The sequence below is a fragment of the Ammodytes marinus genome (genome assembly GCF_949987685.1).
Source record: "Ammodytes marinus genome assembly, chromosome: 13".
Classification (NCBI taxonomy): Eukaryota; Metazoa; Chordata; class Actinopteri; order Uranoscopiformes; family Ammodytidae; genus Ammodytes; species Ammodytes marinus.
In genome coordinates, this window is record NC_137217.1 from 25,391,685 (window position 1) to 25,409,380 (window position 17,696).

At 39.7% G+C, this 17,696-nt stretch overlaps 1 protein-coding gene across 2 annotated transcripts in view; it reads right to left on the reverse strand.

Annotated features, from left to right (window-relative positions):
* The window catches only part of LOC307259196 (mannosyl-oligosaccharide 1,2-alpha-mannosidase IA), a 168,477-nt gene that overhangs the window by 74,887 nt on the left and 75,894 nt on the right, over positions 1-17,696 (reverse strand). The window lies entirely within an intron of this gene.

Consider the following 17,696-nt stretch of genomic DNA (forward strand, 5'->3'; position numbering starts at 1 on the left):
TGACAGTGCAACATACTTAACCAGATATAGAATAATTAGATTTCAGAGATGGAGAGTTTTAATACACCCATGGGAAAAGAGGAGTTCAATCAGAGCAATATATTTCTCATTTTATTGGGTGACTCATGGTATAAACAGCGAAAGGGAATAACATATTTAAAACTGCGGTCAATAAGTCACCCTGTTAACGTCATCAAAGTAAATCTAATTGATACTTATGCAGGGATTCACATTAATTACCCTGCCGTGTTACCAGTAGCCGACAGTATCCAATTATCAATCGCCAGGCCAATGAGCATCTTGTTAGCGCTAATGCTACCTGGCACCAGAGAGACAGGATTAGCGAGCAAGTGTGTCTCTGTGTGATCTTAACGATATCTTGCTGTTTGCTATTCGAGGCACAGGCTAAGCACCACAGATAAAGTGTACTAAGCAGATGACCCTGTAGGTGAGTGGACTTTTGATGAAGAGTGCCAGACGGAGCAACGGTCGGGTAGAAGAAAGAGAGTTTGGAGAGAGCGGGATTAAGTAGAGTTAGCGAGCGCAACATGAAAAAAAAGGTAAGGAGAAACTAAGAGGGAGAAATGTCATGTCCGTCAATCACGATGGATTTTTTTTCTGAGAAGGCTTGAATGCCGTGGGCGCTTTAGTCTCCTCGGGTCATACCAAGAAAAAAAATATCAATAAAGGGTGAGACGTGAAGATCAACCCTGAACAGTCAATGTGCTATATTCTAACGTTGGTTTCTCGCCACCATGATGACCATGATAATTCCCTAATGTTAACCCATCGAAGTATTGTAACCGTGACATCATCTACCCGTAATCAAGGCAGTATATTCAACATAAACAAAGGTCTTTCCCTGAACCCTATTCAAGTCTTGCCAAACTCAACCTTAAACCACATGATACAAACAATGCATTAGGTTGTTTAAAATGGGGGACCTCAGAATTGCTTCCACATTCACACAGGCTAATTTCATATGTCAACAGAAATTTTTTATTTGGTTTTGATGAGAAAACAGCTCGTAAACATGATAAAGGTTATGTAGTCTCTATATATTTGACCACAACAGTTAAAAAGTAGAATCCTAAAACATTAAGTCTAGACAGGTTTACAAGTGAGATGCCATTGACACATTAGCAGCTTGTTAACTTCAGCTCCAACCTGGATGTGTTTAAATAAATGATTTAGCAGTTTATGTTTGTAGGCATCTCAACAAACCCGAAGGCATTTCTGACTACAGGGTCCAAACAGCTTGGCAACTATCCAAAGATAAGCCAGCACAAATTGACAGTGCAAGGTCCCCAAGATAGTGGCACTAAGACCTCTCTTCTGCAACTGCAAATATAAGATCCTAACCTACCAGATCATATCATTTCTACACCATGTAAGTGGGGAGAACCAATACCACTGATTTTTCAATGGAAAAAAACTGACGTACCAGGTGCTTCACAGGGGCTCATTAGAAACTTTCTATCAAGACACACTTTGTTCTCTTTACACAAGACAAATTGTACCCGCAACAGCTTTCACACATTCTCCAATAAACCATTGCCTCAAGTAAGACTACAGAATGAGACAGACGTGTCTAAAGACAGCCTGGAAGAGCAGGTGACAGCCACGAAAACAGAGCTGTTTGGAGAGGTCTGTTTACTGAGACACATTGTTTGAATCATGAAGCTAAGGAAAGCTGACCCCGCTTCAAGGAATATGCATAGCTGTGTTGCGTGTGAGACATTGATGTAGCACTCCTGTCCAAATGACTGAAGATGAAGAAGTGAGGTGCGGGACAGCTTAGAAAACTGCCCAGCTCTCAGGGAAGTGGCAAATAAACAGATACACAATGCTGGATTGACTTGTGAGCATGTGTGACAATAAGGATATATATATATATATAAATTCATCCATTATTTCATAATTAACTTAACACAAATGCAGATCCAGAATTAGAGAAATAGTTGTTTGTCCATCAATAATCCATTTACCAGTCCTATCCCTTAGATTTAAATATGTTTGTTCTAGTTGAAACAATCTCAACGATCTTGTCAACGGCCGAGCTTTCAATCATATCAGGTCATTTTCATCTGCAGATTGAAAATGTAGATTCAGTGTTCAATGTAATTTAGTTCCAAAACCCTTTTGGAATTATTATCCATGTTGGCTTAAAAGCTGAGTTCATTTGTGACCTTGATTCTACGTATAATACAACTGAAAAACCTTGGTTTTCAGTTCCTTTATCTTTCAGATTCAATCCATTTTCAGTAGGGCTGATGGGTCAGTTTACATCCATTCAGTATTGGCTTTGCACATTAAGGATTTTTTTTAAAGAAAGTCAGTACTGCTGGTCCAAAAAAAAGAAGTGGAATCCTTCTTTGTTATGTGGTTACATCTGACGTCCTTGCTGCCATGGCTACCAGTAGTGTGCATATCCCACTAGTACACTCCCAGTCCCTACCCTTCAGTAAATGACCACATGCAACAATGAGAGGCTACCAGTCCTGATTGCACCCTATCTCACCCCCTTTCTACCCCCCTCTGCCTCCATTTTCACCATTATGGTAATCACAGTCAAAGTGCCCCTGCACAAAAATAACTTGCATCTAATAGTGCTTTGTGCCTTCCAGGGCTATAGCACCCGCTTCGCAAGACAGAGGGAGGGAGAGAGAATTGATAGATCAAGGCACATTAGAGCCCAAGTCAAAATACATTTGTTCCATTATGAGAATTGCAGTGGAGGAGGCAAGTGAGCCACATGCTTCAGCTGGCAACCTCGACAGCAGGAATCCTTTATTTTAGGACAGATCAGTGTTCAGTCTCTGCATGTTGCACCAGGCAGGGAGACGGTATCAATCTCTCATCGACTTTTGAAACACTGTAATATATGTTGATGAAGTGAGCTGGAGGGAGAGCTGACTTTGATTACAAATTTTTCAGGCAAGCCTCCAAATGTAAAAAAAAAAAAAAAATCAAGCACATAGCCTATAGCAATTTTATCTTTCAACTTGAATGACAAATTAAGATTTTAAATGTGTTATTTTTTTTGCATCTATAATCGCTACTTTAGATTATGATGATCACCTATCGTAGAAGAAAAGGGTGGGACGGAGTTTACTTGAGCAAGCAAGTGAGAAATGTTCTATAGAACGGGGCACTGTCTGGTACAGTCTTTGGTCTCACTTAAAAGGGTAGGTCCGCTGGAAATGAAGGTGACAATATCCGTGACATTGGGATACTGAAAGCTGAAAGCTAATTTAACATGGAAATGGGTTTAATTGTGAGATGACTAAAGAGCCAATCGTCACACCTTTGCACACAATAATCAAATCACTTACAATTACAAAATGCACACTGTCCAGACGTGATTAGAAAAACGTTCCAGACTTTGAGCGGTACAAAACTCCAATCTAATTGCAGCAATCCAATTTGCCACTCTGTGAGAGCGTGGCGTGTCAGTGCAGCAGCCCTGTCTGATATGACAGCCTCCCGTATGAGATTACACAGCGCACACAGTGTTATCGAACCCCTCGCCTCCCCCCTCTCCCAAATGCCTCTGTTGCATTGATCAACAGACACACATCAGGGTGGGGGGAGGGGGCGGGGGCATCATACATCTGATGCTATGTCAAATCGCAAAACCTGACTGGAGATGACAGCTAAAGCTAGAGGCTCTGATAATGCAATTGATAAAGACACTAAGTGAACTTGTTTAGCAAGCTGTCCTAGAATCATCCAACTTAAATCCAGAGAGTAAACTGTGATGAGAATGATTGCATATTGTTGTCTCTTGCATAACACTATACTGAAATATGAAATTCCTGTTTGTCTCTTGATACTGTCTGCATTTCGGACAACATCTTGGTGCAACTATTCTTTGAATAAAGTACTCTATGCTTTTTATAACAACAGCCGTGGTCTAATTTTCTCCCCACAAAACATGAAAAAAAGTCTGGAATATTCCACTTTATTTGGCAGGAGTGGTTTTCCTAACATGGGAAGGAACACACTTTGCAAGCTGATTTCTGCTATAGATAAAACTAGACATCCTGTCCACCAGACTTTATCTCATATGATTGGAGCTTTTGGGCTCACTAGGTACAGTGGACATAGAGAAAATGTGCAGCTATACACATTTCAAGAGCTGTAATAACCTGTTGAGAAAGAGCACAATGCTGGCTAAAATTATAGTGGCCATCTTAAAAGAGCATCCGCTTTCAAAGGCTTTCAAAGAGAGTGGAGGAAGGAACTGGACTCAATAAGCTACGCTCCTAATGAGTGTGTGTGTGGGTACATGTACATTTTATGTGTATATGTGCTCTTACATAACGTACATTTAATTAATGTCTTTTAACAACATATTAGGCAGTACAACTCAATCAGGTTTCTAACAGGCACTTAAGCACTAATTGTAGCGTCTGGCTTCTTGTTAAATGAAAGAGCATTTCATTCAAGGAAAAGACATGAACTTTAACAGTTTTCCAATCAATTTGTAGAAAGCCCATTTAGAGACCACCAGTTTGTACATTGAGAAGTACTGTTGCTTGTTCACTTGCAATTTCACACTCAATTACAGCACGGATGCAAAACTTTCGAGCAATATTTCGGTGTTTGGTAACTTGAAACACTTGTCAACATTACTCAATATCAATTTCCATTTCAATGCTTTACCCGTCCTTCTGTTTACTTCAGTCTACTCTTCTCTCTTTCCAGGAGATTGTAAGCAGGATTCAAAACCCCCAACCACCTATAGAGTATGGCCCAGAAAGTTATTCTAACCCTGGCAGCATACACCAGCAGAGAGACTTCATTGTGTGCAATTTTACATTAATTCTGCCACCACCTTCCTGCTTCCCTATATTCACCAGTCTGAGTCTGGAGTCATCACAGAAAGTCTGAACCCCACCCTGCAGTGTTTTGCAATTCCTTGATACCTAGCGATGAGACGGTAGAACATTTTATCTTCTGCAGACACAGATTGTGTGCAGGATGATACAGAGAAAAGAAGGAGGAAGAAAATGTTGTGTGCACATGAGCATGAGCTTGAAAGACGCTACAGGCAGCAGAGGTCAACATGGGTTACTTATTCCGTGTTTGCTGTATGCCCTTCAAAACTGACACAAAAATATTGGTGTTCTGTGAGTGTCCAATATGTGAAGGAGTGAGACGACAGCAACTCTGCAAGCCACAGAAATCGAAACAGCATATTCAGAAAATGCAAAACAAAGCTGTCGGGTTTTCTTTCTTTTTTTTTTTTTAACACACACACAAAAAGCAATAACTGAAGAGCTGATGGTGAATGATGAAAGAGCATGGAGGCAAAACTACCTTACAGACAGGGGTCTGAGGTGAATTTAAAGAGTGTAGTGAGAAGACTGGAAATCTGACGAGTCATGCTGGACACATTACACGAAAATGGATGAAACGACAATATGTCAGCACTTACAGCAGTTATTGTGAAACTCTTCTGCTGGGCGTTTAGCAAGTAGTGAAATATTCAGGCTGAGCGTAGAGACTAAAAAAAGCAAATTTCTGTATATTAATAGACCCCAAAATAGGAGAATTGAGCTAAAAGCTGCTCCTGTTAGACGGCCTCAGGCTTAAGAGCTTGGCAGAAAACGCTTGTGATTAAAACTGCCAAACAGTGATTACTATAAACCAAACAGCATGTCTCGAGTCGCAGAGACGTCACTGTCAAGAGTGACTCTGGCAACACGTCACCGCAGACTGATCAGTGATCACGGATTACACAAACAACATGACATGGTTTGGGGGCTTTATCCGGATACAGCAAATTTGACCCTCGTCCTTGTATCCATCAGCCTGTGATTGAATCGTTACAGTAGCATGAAGCACAATCCCCTCTAATCCCCCTGCTTCGTCATACATTCTGCAACCAGTTTCTCATCATCTTGGCTATAATCCTGTAGCACGAGCCTGATGATCGCCCTTGCTCAGCTTGTTCCAATCAGAGAAGGGAAAGAGCAGAAATTTGGTGGCGATGATAACCAAAGCTGACTTTAATTGCATGGCCTTGTCACTCTGTGTTCTGTTTAGTTTTTTTAAATGGCATTTTTTCACAAGGTCATGATATACATCGTATGATGTGTGAATTGATGCACCCTATATCCTTACAGCTATAGTGCGTAACTTATGTCAACCCCATGAGGAATTCTGAGTAATTACAACAACACTGTCGGCGCATCTTGAGGTAAGCCTTTGGTGATCGGGCATGGTGTTTATACCTTCTGCTGTACGTCTAGATTATTTTTAGCAGTTGAATAAATAACTGAAACATTGCTTGGGCACTTCTTTGGATTTTTAGGAGCTCCTGGGGCCAGTGACAGGGTCTGACACCAGTTAGCACACTGCCATAACTGTATTGCGATGACTTGAATGACACCGTCATTCATTTATATGAAAGTTACGCACTATAGCTTTCACTTGTTATCTAAACGGTTTCTTCTTGAGCTTTGTTTTTTTACAGTTTCACATTCTACAGTAGCAATTTATCCTCATGAAACCCTTCATGATCTCAACACAACCGTTCTTTATAGCCCTGTCACTAGCTCAGCCTGCTAGCGCGTGGTTGGTAGGAGTTGAGCACTGAGCCCAGTTTGGGTGTGCTGTGATCTCCAGGCAGTTGTCGGTGCTCCGGTGCTAACAGATGAAGAGCTGTGCAGCCAGGACCGTCATTACATGCAGTGGGACCAAACCTGCTCTGACAGCAGGTTCTCCCCCAGAGTGCATTAGAGGCTCGCTGTCAGCTTCCTCATCTGCCTGCTCCAGCATGCACCCACAGTTAGGGTGAAATATTCTCCTCCCTTCTTTTAAGTTTCACTGACTTTACTGAGTAAAGTTAAACACATTTATAGTGATGGATTGTTGTTCTCTTAGGTTTTTGTTGTTGTTCTCATTTAGTGGAGGTACTGGGAAAGTTTTGTATGCACTTCATTTAGCGGAGAATATCTCAACTGTTATAGACTAACATGACCCCAGTGAACAACATGGGATGTGTGACAAAATCTATATTCTCCGCTAAATGAAGTGCATACAAAACTTTCCCAGCACCTAGATTAATTCCCATATGGTAACATATGCCTCCAAATGATTATTTATAATGATCACTAGTGTATAGTATGTGTTTCCTGTAATAATTCTGCTTCTTGGAAAGTTAAAAGTCAAACTGAATTTGAAATACGTCTGTTGTCGTTAACTGTATTGAAACTGTGTCTATGGTTCTCAGTCCGGTCAACTGCCACAACTGGAGTCGTGAAAGAAAGACAGCAGCCCCCAATTTCTGTAATGCAAGAAAATACAAAACTGAATGTGTGGCCAATGATGTGTGGAATTAACCTTGACATAAGGACATTACAAAAGTAGTGTCAACACGGTATCTGTGCTTACTTAGCTAGAATAACTTAATTCCATATTCTGAGTGTAAGAGATGAATCCTCCTCCCAAAAGTGTAAAAGGGCATACAATGTAAGACGAAAAAGTGAAAGCAATGCCCTGTGTCAGTTCTCTTTATGAAGCTGTTCAGTCAGTTGTGCGCCAAGGACGTTGACAGCATGCCTTTTGAATAATTGAAAACAATGCACAAACCGTCTAGAATGATTTTTTTTACACAGTAAGTCAGAATAAATCTATTGTGTCTGAGAATCAATAAAATAAAAACGTTGTAGGCCTATATGAATATATGGATGACTATATAGTATGGTATGACTATTCTTTTGAAATAGATATGAATCACTAAATGTTTGTTAATTTCATGTATTTTATGTCAAAAATATTTATTGATGTATCATACGTAATTAGTTTTAATATTATGATATCGGTATCCATCTACGACAGTCAAGATCGGTCGAGCTCCCCTGTGAGCATTCCCTCACATCTTTATGTCACCATAGCGTGCATAAATCTTTTTCCCATCCCACTGCTGCTGTATATTACCTCGATGATAAAAAAAAAATCTTTCAGGTCATAAAATTCTGATGATATGTGACATGTCCAGGCAGCAGTTTCATTTTGAGGCCTTATTGGTTCCAGAACAAATAGGCAATATTGAATAGAGGGGGCTGGGGCTGTATATGGGTTGGGGGATGAACTCTCCAGAGGGGTGAGGGTCCACATCCTGATTTGTCACCTGGCGCTATGGTTGCTATGGAGACAGATTCCTTCTGAGCTCATGGGATATAAAAATGGATGGGGATGGAAACAGGAAGTGGGTGGATGGTGACAACCCTTCACTCTGTGTGTGACTTTAATGTGACAGGCGGTGATGGGCGCCATTTGTGTAGCCTTTCATTTAACCCTAATGACAAGGGAGGTTGCCGCTTCCTCCCCCTGTTCATTCTAACCTTCACAGTGTCCCCTTCAAGACCACGCACATGGCCCGTTGGGAGGAAATTGCGAGAGAGTGGGGAAAAAAAGACCTGTCTGCTAATATGTGGGCTGAGAGAAGAGAGATGGCAATTGTTCGTGGAAGTGGTTGCCAGTTGAATGCTTTAAATAAAAAAGGTTCCCTGGGATAACACAAAGAAGACGAGTTTGCTGAATAAAAGGAGGTGTTAAATGTCTCACTCATTCCTAACAGCAAAATGCTCCATCATTTAGGACCCGTGATCCAAGCTAAATCCAGTTTCCAAACCATCTCCTCCCTTTCCCGTCCGTTCTCCATCATGTAAGAGAACCCTGCAGCGCTTTACATCATCTGCGGAGCCCCTTCAGATATTCCAATAAACGCTACTGGTTATAAACAGTCTCCCAAGGCATGGTGGAGGGTTCAGCCTGTGTGTCGATAGAAGTAGCTCATTTTGCATTCCAGGAAACCACTAAGGTCACAAAACTGGTGACCTTATGCTCTTTAATTGCACCTCTTGGGATGAGGAGGGAGAAGGAACGAAATGAGGGTAAAGCTGGGGGCTGAATCAAAATGATAAAAAAAAAAAAAAAAAACGTATAATCCTCAGATAACGGCAGAAAAAAAAGAAAAACATGTTTTATCCATGCGTAGAAAGAGGTCTTTACTCTTTAATTTGTTTCAGAGGGGCAGGGAACTGGATAGCAATTGTGCATAGCAGCATGTAGCCAATCCACTTAACAGCCATAGGACATCTATTGTTGATGAAAAAATGGTGGAGTGTGGAAGGGGCAGCTGTGACACCTAACATAATGCTCTTTCTCTCTCTCTCTCTCTTTTCTTTTTTTTTTCATCACAATCACAAGCCTCATCCCATCTGTTGGACTGTGCCGAGTGCTTCAGTGACTGACCCACATATGCAGGCGCCGGGGTAATGACGTCGCTCACAGAGGCACGGACGTCTCTTTAAATCCTCCACTTAGACAATGACAGTGGTTGGCTTCTTTCTCCATAGCGACCGGAGAACGTGATGTAATATACGAGAGCTCTAATAAGAGTGGACAATTAGTTAGTCTTGTCAAAAGAAGGAAAAAAAAGAAGGAAATCTGAAGTGGGTGAAATGGTTGTGAGATGCGTCAGTGCTCTTTACTTTATCTGAAATGGCAGAGATGACACAGAGTTAGAATTGTTGTTGTTTTAATGCGCACAGTGCTATAAAGCATGTGATTGACCAAAGCAGCTTATGAATATCTAGGGCTGGGTACAACAAGTAGAAATACAGGAATACTACATACTGAAATAAGAAAACTGTCAAGAGACATTCGCAAATGTGTGCCCCCACTGTCCACTCCCATATGCAGTCTCATTGAAAGAATAGTTATAGGCACAGGTTCGTTTTGACTCTGGAGTTTTGTGTACTAACTAAGCCTGTTAAATGTTCATTTGGGAGCTCTAGAGGTGCAGGTAAGTGGATTTTATTACCTTTGGTCTTGGCCGCTGTAGCTGTTTCCCTTTCTTACAGTATCTGTGCTATACTCACTGTTTGCTATAAGCTTAACATTTACTGTAGTGATAGTTGAATGGGTCATATCTTTTCAGGTTTTCTCTTGGAACGTGAATAAGCCTATTTTTCAAACTCCCCAAATGTCAAACTTCTCCTTCAGGGTAACACAGTAAGCGATGTTTCTACAATCTTGCAGCTATTATGTTGGGAATTTGTGAAACATATTTTTTGGTCTAAAGAAAACAATATTCAACTCAGAATTCAATGTCAGCATGGTGCTTGTGGTGATCTCTATCACAAACATAAAAGGTAAATTGGTCAGAATGTCACATTGTTTTTTTTTTTTAGAGAAGTGGACTCAAAAAGAAGAGATTTGATCTTGGGGTCTGCCACTGCTTGTGAAGAGCTGTGAGAGTCTTTGAGGCACTCATTGTTAAAAGCTCATGTCTTACCCTGTACTTTACAAGGGGTTAGCACAGGAGACCAATTCATCTCCCTCCTACATCTTTGTGGTAGCCAAAAAGGAAAAGAGAATACATTCAAAGGGTTTCAAGGACACTAGACGGGTCGAATGAGTGGACCTTAAGGAGCTTTTTTCCCAGACCGTTAACAAAGGGAAGACAAGACTAACGCATCCAAGAGACTGTCCCAAGAGCCAGAGACCCTCCTCCTTCACAACAGGGTTCTCCTAAATCTTTCTTTTCAGAGAAAACAGCCTGTGCTTATGGGGCTCTGGTGATAACCCTTCATAACAAAACAACATGTCCAACATGAATTGCTTTCAGTTCTTTAATGGTAAGAACTTAAAAAGGGCACAGCGATGCAGTAGAGTAAACACTCAGACTAGGCCTTACAAACCTCATAAGGCCACCCACTGGCTACATCTTGGAGCAGTTGAAGAAAAGCTAAATATTTGATAAAAATAGAAATAATATAATTCATCCCCAAATGTAATTACCTCACTATTGTAATAATAAAAGAAACAAACCAATACAATTTTTTTTGTTTTGCTATCATTCCAACATACAGGACTTCTTAACATTGTCACGTCTACCTTTGCTCCAAGCTATTTGACATTTCCTAAATGTCTTTCCTCATGCTTATAAACCTCCATGCCCATCCTCTGTCTCCATATGGAATGATCCATGATGGCAAATGCTCACCCCTCTTGATCTTACAGTCAGAAAACTGTGCAGGGGAATAACAAAGAAGAGAACACAAAGAAGAGAAGATGGAAAGATGTGTACACATCACCTCTTCCCTAACACCTCGACTTTCATTCATAAAGCTTTTATGTTTATAATAGTGATGTATGAACCTACAGGGAATTTTCACCCATATCTGAAGAGTTTCCTCAGTTTTACAAAGCTTTATAGCAAGTTACGGTTCTTTGTCCAGCTGTCCCAACCCACAACTATTGTTATGGTTCACTCAAGTTCTCACAGTGTTGTTAACTGCATGCATCAGGCAGCTGTTTGCAGGGGAAAAGCTCTTATAACTCACTGTACAGTACCTGCTCAGCACAAAACGACCAAGCCGACAAAGTAAGGAATGTGATTTAAAACCTGCCACTTATATACTGAAATCTTAATGGGAATTCTGGTTGCCTGAAATTGCAGTGATAGAATAAAAGCCGATTCAGTTTTTATACCAATAAGCACCTCCTGCTCAGAGATGTATTACTGTTTAAAGGCAACATATTGTGCTCATTTTTAGGTTCAAAATGGTAAATTGGGTTTCTACTACAAAAAAATGTTGTGTTGTAGGGTTAAACAAAACTGTTATATTTCTCACAGTGCCATTGCTGAATCTGTTCAGCCTCTGTCTGAAACCGTCCGTTTGAGAGCCTGTCTCTTTAAGCCCCACCTTCCAAAAAGCCCAGTCTTCTCTGATTGGCCCTGGATCTAACTGCTGGTTTGAACTACTAATTAGATTCAGGGGTATCTGGGGGTGTACTTATCATAGGTAGAGGTAGTGCTGTTAGGTTGGTATTAGGGGAGAGAAATCCGCCTGGGGTTTTTGAACACTGGTTTTCAGAAGGGTGAAGAGAGGGTTGTTTTTTCTCATACTTTGGGAGTCTATCGTCACACCAGGGACCCATATTGGGAAAAGGTGAATTTCGCATAATAAGGGTCTTTTAAAGTCAATAGCATACGAGAGATCTCCTGCTGATCCTCCAATTGATCGCCTTCAGTGATGTATGTCAGTCACAGTGGGAACTGCTGATATAAACACCAACTGTTGAAGCTACTCCTTCAATTTATTTATACAAGTAAATATTAAATAATTAATACTGAACCACGAAAGTACAAAGCAAATAAAATACAAGTCCATCTGGGTAACATTTGATTTCACCCATAAGATAAAAGTAATAAAACTGACTAACTGAATATATTAATGCAAAAAAAAAAAACCCTCCCATGAACCCAGCAATTAATTGAATTTGCTGTTACATCATCCTTTTGTAAACAGTGAAATAAAAAAAACACATCTCTGTGCAGAATTCTTCAAAAACAAGATTAACTTTTCCAACACAGAGGTCAGCAAGTAATCTATTCATAAATAAAACAGTGCCTCGATTGGCCCTACAATTGAACTTTCCATAATAACAGCATACAACCTCTTTCACATCATTCAAAACTCATGCTCAGGGCACTGAGCATACATACAGTGTTACTCTGTGGGTAGGAACAAATGTTATTGTTTGGCAATGAGTCCATGTATTGTTGTCATATTTTAACAAAAGTAAAGACTGAAGTAAATGGAACAAATGTCATTAGCAACACTAAACTGGAACCTGACCTTGATCTCATCGCCTCGCTCTCCTTAATTTCATAAGGCTCCAGGAGATTTCATATTTGAACTGATTACCCTGACATGATGTAATATAATGAAATCAAAAGAGAAGAGGAAATATGGTGGTGCTAGCAGATGTTATTTGATATCAGCAACAACCCAATCATTAATCCATGAAATATAAATATAAGGTTGTCTAGTGATATATTTAAACACTAACATTTTTAAAAATGTTAAAACAATGCTTACTAATCAAAGAATATTTTTTTTCCCTTTAGGAAAATAGTACATAGATGTGCATATCTGTGCTTTTTCCATCACTTTCTATTCCTCCCAAGAACTCCCACACACTGTTACAAGGAGGAAGATTAGCTGAAAGTACTGTAATTAGCCCCATTTCCTCTTTCTAATTGCCATGAGAAAAGAAACTTTTAATTAGCTCTTAAAGACACAGTTTGCTTGAAATGACAAAAGGTAAATGAGAGGAAAAAAGTCCTTCACACAACCAACGTTGGTTGAGGGGAGAGAATAAATAGGCAGCCGCTTTCAGCCTTGAGGGTCATGACAAAGGAAACAAGAGCTGGATTACAGTAAAAAATAGAATCAGTAAATCAGTTCAAAAGGAAATGTGGGGTTCTAGAGAAACACGCGGCAGAGGCAAATTACTCTCTCTCTCTCTGCCTTTTTTGTGATATATGTCGTGAGTCTTTGAGTGAATATATAGTGCAGAGAAGAATAGTTGTTCCTGGTGACTCTCATAAGCTTCTGATTGGGACGCTTACTGTAGATCCAATCTTGGCCACATCACTGTTTACTCTGGGGATTAAATTAAAAGAACACAGCATCCAATTTCATACCTGGCTTCCCCGCACCACCATTCACAATGTGACATTTACTTGCCGACCTTTCTCTTTCCCTCTCTCCCCTTGACTCACTCTCTCTCTATATATATATATATCCCTCACTACTAGTAGATAATACAGGTTGAGATCAGAACCAAAAGTAGTAGCTTTGCACATAATATATATATATATATATATATATATATATATATATATATATATATATATATATATTAGTGCTGTCAAGCGATTAAAATATTTAATCGCGATTAATCGCATTAATGTCATAGTTAACTCGCGATTAATCGCGATTAATCACATTTTTATTTATTCTAGCCTGAATGTCCCTTGACTTCTTTTTGTCCCATTATATTTTCTCATTTTAATGCTCTTATCACACCCATTCTAATTATGATATTTAAGAAGAAATACACTGAATTACAATGATACAATATTTCTTCTAAAATATCATAATTTGCAATTCAGTGCAAATAACAATAGCCTATTGACCCCCCCCCCCCCCCCTGCACCCTACCCCTTGAACAGCATTCACAAACATATTGGAACTTCTTTTTTTATTTAAAAACCAAACCATAAAACAACATAGGGTATATAAAACAAATTAGTATTAAGGCTACATTAGACTGGTTGCTGCCTAAATGTTTTGGGAGTCTTTCATCCACAACTTATTTCAGACTGTGTTGAGTGGACACACAGGTGGTTGCCATGGCGCTGCTGCAGCCGAGGCTTCAGTCTCCCTTCGTAGCGAAAATTAAAGTGAAAATGAATGACTGGTGGCTGCCACTAACATTCATGGAAGTTTTGGTGTGCGCGCAGGGTTATAAGTTAGACTTCTGCAAATGAAAAGCTTTCTTTTCTGTTCTTTTCCGTGTAGACTCAGAGCATGGGTCTCAGAGTCACACACGGAAGACTAGTGACGGTCGCGTAACTGAGCTAGGAAGTGCTAGGTTCCGGTTTCTGCTTCAAAATAAAAGTCAGAATTGACTTGACGTTTCGCCGTTTTGCCAGTTAAATGATTTTAATGTGAAATTACGCTGTAGGACATGTTCCGTTTGAATTGACAGTAACTTAACTGCGAGCCATATGTATAGTTTGTGGTGTTTCAGTTGTTAAAACATTACTAGTTGATTCAACAGCTTGTGAAAAAACCACAACGTCTCCTAGGACATGACGAGCGTTAATCGCGCGATAAAAAAATTGACGCCGTTAAAATGGGTTTGCGTTAACGCCGTTAATATCGCGTTTAACTGACAGCACTAATATATATATATATATATATATATATATATATATACTCATGGGATTAACCATGAAGCCATTTTACCTTCCTTCACACTTGAGAGACTGAACTATCTCTCTCTCCTGTCAGATACAAATAGTTTATTCGGTCCGAGCTTTAATTGTTTGCATTATCGGTCGTATCTCCATTAAGGTACACTGCTTAGTGGATAGCTGCGCCGCACAGATAAAGACGGCAATTAGCTGCCAGAGGTCCTTTATGAGAAACCTCTGGCCCTAACAACAGAATGTGAATGAAGTGTGGTTTCAGTGTGAGATGTTTGCACACACAAAAAAGCTGTCAATTCTGCATATGTGGCCAAGATCCAGTTTAAAATAAATCCAAACTGTTTTTTTTGTCTGGGATATTGTGTTGGAAAGCTGTGATGATCCATAAAGCAACATTTTTCATATTCACATTGATATACATAATTTGTGAAAGGTTTGCTTCTATTGTTGATCTGAGTATTTTCAGTCATTCTCTCCTCTTAAGGAAACAGACATCTATACATCAGAATAGAGCAGTCATGACATTACAGCTGGGGTGGATGATTTGGGGAGAAAATAGCAGTTGGGATAGAGATTTGAATCCAAATACCTCAACCGCTCCACTTGTTCGCTTTGGTCCCTCCCCTATGGTCCCTCCCTGACACACTGAGTCTACACCAACAATGTTGTGCCAACGTGAATGGACAGTCCCAACAGCCAATACGAACAGAGGATCTGAGCCTCGCTCTGATTGGTCAAAGTGTACAGATCATGTTAACTTTGACCAGAAATCACATACCCCTGCTTTAATGGGTAAAATCTGACACTGAGCTATACATCAAAGCTTAAAGTAAAGGTATGTATATCAGGACAGCAGTTAACCGCCCTCTATCATGTATGGTAACCAGCTAAATCTTCAGCTGCATATCTTGTGAAAACAAGCACCAATGGGATGTGGATACTGCTCTGCAAGTAATAAGTACTGATAGTTCACTAATGTGCTTTCCATAACAATTTAATAAGCTGATATCACGGCTCATTGCTGCGAGTCTGTGTGGATTCTACTATTCTGCCCTCCAGCAGTCAGACATTGCTTAATGCAGCTTCAACACCAACTAAACTGGCACTATCATTGTCCATGCGTTTTAGTGTGGACGACAGTTAAAGTCCACCAGCTTTCAATGTCCTAAGCCAGTATTCTTTCCTAATGTTGCTTTACATCACAAGTTGTGTAAGTAGTTAATGCCGTGATAACTCATCTTGAAAGACATTACCTGAAGGGAAGATTAGCACATCTCTATTCATTACAGCATGCTAAATAGCCAATTATCAAGGTCGATTTTCTGCAACAAAAGATCAGGCCTATTAAATATAATTCAAAATGTCAACTCTACCAACAGAGTTTATTCAAATCAATTGCAGCGGGGGGATAGTGGGCAAATCAATTAGACTTTTATTATATTTTGGACACTTGTTATTCAATGTATTCTCTCTCTCTGTGGCTGGTGAGAGCAATGTGTGTGTGTTAGTGAAGGCAATACAAATGTACTAATTGTTGATTCTTATTTAATTAATTTGACAAAAATGTGTACCACTTTGTGCCACTGAAGAGTTAAAATGTGAGTTTTAACTCACTCAGGGTAGGTTTTAAAAAACTAACTTTAACCCTACTTCAAAACCTTAAACACTACTATCAGCTCATTGACAAAGTTTTTATTTTTCCCCTTGATCTTTGCACATATACCTCTCTATCAGGGAAGAGAGAACGAATGGATTCACTTACGAATCCTTTCATTACCCTCTTATCACAAACATGCACTTTTGTTTCTTGCTGAACGCAGCTCACTCGTTGAATGGAGCAGTATCTTGGTCGGATGCTCTCGCTTTAAAAAAAAGAAGAAAAAAAAACTTATCCTTCAGGCCTATCTGGGCTGGGATTTTGGTAGTCTAATGTAGGCTAGTCTTTAATCTTGATGTATCTAATTGTGATGTTTTTTTGTATGCCCCTGTAAAGCACTTTGAATGGCCTTGTGTCTAGATTGTGCTATGTAAATAAACTTGCCTTGCCTTGCCTAGATTTCATCAGAAAATAACTCTCAATTTGTTGCTTTGAAATACAACACCTTTCACATGATTTCAGCAAAGTGCTTCAAAGAGACATCTTTTGACTATGAACCTGGCAACTCCGAAGGGAACGAAAGCAGCAAAAAAAGATCACAAAATGTATTTTCAAGAGAGCTTGCATCATCGCCCTTAATAATACAGAAACCCCTGCAGGTGTCATGGAGGAACACAGTAGCCGTCCAAGTCTTATTAAAAGCTGATCCACCTTTTATTAAGGGGCTTCTTTAAGGGATTTCCTTCTGTCCCAACGGTGTGAACTGACTGATCCACAGCAGAGGACCTGAGGACCTCTGCAGATCTGCCTTCAATTAAAGACTGCTGGAGACTGTGACACTCCTGGCACAGTGTGAGGTCTTGTCTCGCTGGAGGAAAGTTAAGGACGATTTGGTGACAAAAGCCCAACAAGGCGTGAACAGGTGGAACATAATGTTTCAACTTTCAACTGATGGCTTAACGCATGAATTCATTATATGTTTGTATGATTTTGTTCATCCTTTTTGGCACATTTAAAATATTATCTCAGAGTTGATTCATGATTATGGAAGGAAACTCAATTACCCAAATAACTACTACAACAAAATTTGAGGCTGTAGTAACCCACAAGACAATAATTACCTTCGAAAAAATGAAAGAAAAAAAAGAGAGAGAAGGGAAGAAAGAAAGAATATTGTCACATTTGAGAAGCACAATTCTTCAACTTTACATAAAGGAAATAATCTCCTTTTTTAGTTTTAGTCTGCACTGTTTTGTTCACGAAACATTTCCAGTAAAAAGGTCAACAGGT